Genomic DNA, 5,852 nt, shown 5'->3' with positions numbered 1-5,852 from the left:
GTATCTAAGATTTATATAATAAGACACTGAAAAAAACATTGAAATCAAAGACATAGATAAATGGAGAAATGTACTGTGCTCATTAATTGAGTCAAATTGTTAATATTTCAATTATCCCAATTTATTTACACTTTAAATTCACTTCTAATTAAAATCCAAGCAAGGTAAGTGAAAAAAGTCAAGCAGAGAAAGAAAATTATCAGATGGTTTCACTCATGTATAGAAAATAAGGAATAGCACAGATGACGGCAGGGGAAGGGAAGGAAAACTAAATGGGAAGAAATCAAAGAGGGAGACAAACCATGAAATACCCTGGACTCTGGGAAACAAACTGAGCATTAAAGAAGCAGGGGAGAGGGGTAACTGGGTGATGGGTATTAAGAGGGCACATGTGGTGATGTGCCCTGGGTGTTATAGGGAACTAATGAATCGTTGAGCACTACATCAAAAACTAATAATGTACGATGTTGGTTAACTGAACATAATAATATTTTTAAAAATACAAGCATGGGGCTCTCAGGCATTGGATATCTGCCTTTGGCCACAGTCATGAACCCAGGGTCAACATCAGGCTTCCTGCTCTGCTAGGGGGACTGCATCTTTCTCTCCCAGTCCCCCTGCTTGTGTTCCCTCTCTCACTGTCTATCTTTCTCTGTGTCAAATAAATAAATAAATAAATAAATAAATAAATAAAATCAAGCAAGTTATTTCATTTATTTGCTTGTTTGCTTTGTGAGATCACCAAGCTGATATTAAAATGTATATAAAGTCCGCTCTTTCAAAATGGTGAAGCTCTACCAGTTGCCTGACCAGAGCTCTTTAGCAAAAGCCCTTGTCCATTTAAATGTAAGCTTATAGAACACATGGAATGAAAAGTACACCTCTTTACCAAAAAACACCTTTTTGGAAAGGCAGGTGTATGGGCTCCACTGTGGAGATGCTTTTCAGGAATTCAAAATGGAGTTGACCCTTTTCCAATGATGATGACAGACAATTAAATACAAAGTCACAAAAAAGAAACCAGAGTTGCAATGGTCCCACTGAAATTTATGGCAACAGTGTCCACACCAAATAAGAAAGCCTCACAGAATATTTGTTTCTGATTGCTACTCAAGCTTCCCAAAGCACATAAATGGTGCATATATGAATGGTTCTACTCAAATATAGATAAGCAATACTTTGAAGGCGATGATGACTTCTGTGTCTGTCAGGAGGAGTACTTTCCTAATTTAAAAACTAGAAAATTAACAAGAATAGAAAAATCAGTCAACTCATGGGAAAACCACAGTGATGTTCTTGTGACTTTTTTGAGGAAGAGAGCCCAGCATTAAAACAGAAATGACAGAAAATAAGACTCTTACAACAAATGAAAGTTGCAGATGTTTCCCAGTTTGAAGATCTCCCAGATGAAATTCCTTTGCCCCTGGTTATTGGAAGCAAAGTTACACCTTGATTATGTGGTGTTCATGACGGTCTCTACATCAGAAGAATAGATGCTGTGGATAATTTTAATGCTACTTATAGAGTAACTTTTGATAGGGCAGGGCTTGGCACCCATACCATCCCTGACTATGAAGTTCTTAGTAATGAGCTTCATGAGTCAAGGCCAGTTTCTGCCTTTGGACAAAACAGGGACCTTTCTGATTCTTTATGACTCCACTGCATTATACTCCTCCTATCCAGTCAACAATTATGGATGATGATCCTGTACTAGCAGTCACCTTGTAGAAGTAAGATTTCTGGCTCTGACACTGAAACACTGGGTGGTTTTCCAGTACAATTCCTTATCCGAGTCATCAAATTGTCAAAAATTCTCATGATTAAAATGGAACATATCAAAAAATTAAGAGAAATGAACACAGAAGCAGAAAAATTGAAATCCTATCCCATGCCCATTGGCACTAAATTTCAGCAGAGATATACACCCACCCTTCTGGAGCTTGAGCAACTCAACAAGGACCTCAACAAAGTTTTGGATGAAGTGCAGCAATACTGCTATGAGCCTTCTCCAGACCATGGCAGGCAGCCTGTGGGCCAGCCCACAGATTGGAGATGGAAGTGTGAGGAGGAAGCCCAGAAGCTTGACTGTCAGCCAGGGCCTCCACCTGATGGCCCCATGTTGAGAATGAAACTCTGACAGACTTTATCTCCAGCTCACTCCTATTTTATTACAAATTAAGTGTCTGGTAGAAGGAAGAGAGCTGAATTCCTTTGAGTTCAAATCACTCACAGAGTCATTAAATGGTATCAGGACTACAATAGATACTTCTAATATCAGTTGCTTTCAGAATAATGTAGAAATTCATGTTTCACACATTCAGAGTAGCCTGAACCAGAGGGGAAGTCTGCAAGCCTTTGCCACAAGGGAAACCAACAGAGACCGAGAAACAGCCTTCCCTGTTGCAGCCGCACAGGGCGGTAGTGTTCTTTCACCTCAGTTTCCATCACCAAATGACCCACGTGCTGGAAAACAAGGGAACTGTGCATCTCCAGCGAAGACACTGGAACATACTCTCATTCTCCTTGAACTGCCACTGCTGACCATAATTCTGCTTATTTTTCTTCCTATGATTCAGCTTCAGTAGCATCACTTATGTTACATGATTATTGGCAAATATTTTTCACCCAAAACAGTCTGAAGGTAAGGGGCTTTCATGGAAGAGTGTACAGACCCATTCATCAACGTGCATGAATTCAGTCAAGAGGCACAGACAGCTGTTTCTCTGGCCAGTGCCCTCAGACAAGTACCTACTGCCGGTAGCTGTGGTCTGAGGGCTGAAGTGCCAGAGGATTAGCTGCCCTCCTCCCCCAGGCTCTGGAAGAGAGCACCCTCCAGAGGCAGGAAGTTACTTGTGGAGGAAGCCACCAGAACAGCCATGGGAGACGCAGCCTTGAGAAGTATGTGGGGTGGATACCTGAAGGGTGATATGGCTCTAGAAATTATTTTAATAATTATAAATATTTTAATTTCTCAAAATTTATAAAATAAACTTTTTTGTTGTTGTTTTTCTGTTGAAAGAAAAAGGAAGAAGCAGAAGAAAAATAAATTACTTGCAAAATACTACATTTCAGCAAGTGGATTTGGCCTGACTTTTCCCATCAATTCAGGGCAAAAAGTGCTGTTGTTATGAGACTCATTTAAAAAGACTGATAACACACTATTTTCATAGTTTTTATTTGCACAATTTTCAAGGAGCTGATGGTTTCAAATTGAACCGTGCACAATTTATAAAGTCAAAAGATGTTATAAGGAAAACACATATATTAACCAGTGCTATGAAATGCAGAAAAAAAGATTTGTATTTGGTTGTGGGTTTTCTGGTTGTTGTTGTTGTTGTTGCTGTTTTTAAGGAAAAACCCTGCCTAAAATGATAATCTTGTAAAAAGTGTGTATTTGGGATTTTCTTTGTTTTAATATAGACTATTATTAAGTCAAAATAAATGAAAATTGTTGTCAGATTTGGAGTTTAAGATAGAGCTGTAGACGTGGTTTTGATTCCTTTAGATGTCTCATAAAATGGGACTTTTTATATGTTAATGAATCTAAAACTAAAACAAGATTATTTTTAATTTAAATTTTTGTATACTTTACTGCTGTTTATAATTAGCTAAACTGTTCTGTTGATTGAGAAATGCATAAATCCTTTATCCTTAATATTTGTAATTCTAAATAAATTGATCTTTGAAAAGTAAAAAAATGTATACAGAGAAGCAAAGGAACTAGAGTAGCCTTTAGAAAAAGAAAAAGAAGAAAGAAGGAGAAAAACCGAGTTAGAGAAGGAATCACATTACATAATTTTAAGACTAACTCTAATTGAGTGAGTATATATGGAAAAAAGGATAGACTCCTAGGTCAAGAGAATGAGAGAGTCCAGAAATTGATACACATGTATATGGTCAGGTAAAGAAGCCAAAGCAGTCAAATAGAGAAAAGAATGTATTTTCAGGAAATAGTGCTGGAGCTATTAGACATCCATAAGCAAAACACAGAACAAAACAATACAAAACCCCACCTCAACTCATACCTTGTACCACATACACAAATTAGCATAAAATAGATAACAGACAAAAAAGTAAAGATCTAAAAGTTTTTTTGAGTAAAATTTATAAGAAAAAATTTTTGCAACCTCCCATTAAGCTACAATTTATTTCCTGGATAGGACATGACAAGTATAAGGAAAGTATAAGGAAGTATAAAGGAAAACATGGTAAATTATTATTCATCCAAGTTAACATTTCTTCCTTTTAAATATTTTGAAAATGCAGGGAAAAACTATAAACTACTGGAAGAAAATTCAAAACACACCCCTTTGCCAAGGAATGGTGCCCAAATGGTGCCCAAAATGGTACATAAAGCTTTGTGGTTTTGTTTGTTTGTTTTGAGAGAGAGAGAGAGCAGGCAAGTGAGGAGGGGCATAGGGAGAGGGGGGAGAGAATCCCAAACAGGTTCCATGGCTAGCACAGAGCCCAAAGCAGAGTTTGATCCCATCACCCTGGGATTATGACCTAAGTCAAAAATCAAGGGTCAGTTACTTAACCTATTTAGGCACCCAGGTGCCCTTTCTTTTTTTTCTTTTTCTTCCCTCCTTTTTTTTTCCTTGAGGAGGGAAGAAATTCATAAAAATAAGTAAATGCTCACTATTAAAAATAGGGTTTATACAGCTGCTTCATAAAAGAAGATAAATAGTGTTCCATAAGCACAGGCAAAGATGTTCAACATTATTACTTACAGGAAAATGCCAGTTAGATCTCTGATGAGATAGAATCACATGTATAAACAATGGATAAAAACGATGCTACGGCAATATCAGTTGCAGGTGAGAGTGTGAAACACCTGGAGTTCTAACATATTGCTGGGGGGAAGGAAAACCAATCACCATGGAAAGCAAATTGGTAGTATCTTATAAGATTAAGCATAATTACATCCAAACCAACAATCCCACTCCTCTGAAATAATACAAACAATGTTCACTCAAAGATCTGGAAGGCAGAGATACAGTGGTTATAAACACAACTACCCGAAATACAAATGTCCTTCAACTGCTGAGTGGATAATCTGTGATACTGTTACACAGTGGAATACTGCTCAGCAGAAAGATTAATAAAAACACAATGAACTACTGATCCATGCAATAGCATAGACATATCTCAGTTGTAGTATGTAAAGTGAAAGAAGCCAGCCTCTAAAAGTTACACAATACGTAATTTCATTTCTATGACATCCTGGAAAAGTATAGATGAATAGTTGCCAGTTTCGGAATTTGGGCAGAGAAAAATGACTGCTAAAGAAAATAAAGAAAATTTGTCATATGATGGATATATGCTATATATTGGTGATGTGGTGGGAATATTCATGCAGCTGTACACTCAAGAGTATATATATATTTTTTCAGTAAGTACAACTCCTTGGTCTTGATTAATTGATTTATTTTTAAAGATCGTATTTATTTATTTGCCAGAGAGAGAAAGCAAAATCAGAGGCAGGGGGCAACAGGGAGAGGGAGAAATGGGTTTCCCAGGAACAAGGAGCCTAATATGGGACTCAATGCCAGAATTCTGGGATCATGACTTGAGCCAAAGTCAGACACTTAACAAAATGAGCTACCCAGGTGTCCCAGAGTTAATGATTTAAAACATGCAAACAAAACAAAGACCCTTACTGGAAAAGAGCATGGAGAAAAACCCGAGAGCCCAGCAAAAGTTTGATATATTTTTCCTTGAAAACTTTAGAAAATATTTTTCATTTTTGGAAGTGTAGAATGGTAAATTGGGGCTTTGCTTAAGTCATTCTGAAATATATTTACATATATTTACACAGAGGATCTCTAGAGATAACTTCTGATCAAAAAACT

General features: G+C 37.1%; 1 pseudogene; it reads left to right on the top strand.

The window, feature by feature from the left end:
- Positions 1-780: 780 nt before the first annotated feature.
- LOC123936445 lies at positions 781-2,585 on the top strand (annotated as a pseudogene).
- The last annotated feature ends 3,267 nt before the right edge of the window (positions 2,586-5,852 follow it).

The sequence above is a fragment of the Meles meles genome, unplaced genomic scaffold (assembly GCF_922984935.1).
Source record: "Meles meles unplaced genomic scaffold, mMelMel3.1 paternal haplotype, whole genome shotgun sequence".
In the NCBI taxonomy this organism is placed as follows: Eukaryota; Metazoa; Chordata; class Mammalia; order Carnivora; family Mustelidae; genus Meles; species Meles meles.
The sequence above is the reverse complement of the archived record's forward strand: the minus strand, read 5'-3'. Positions and strand labels throughout refer to the sequence as shown.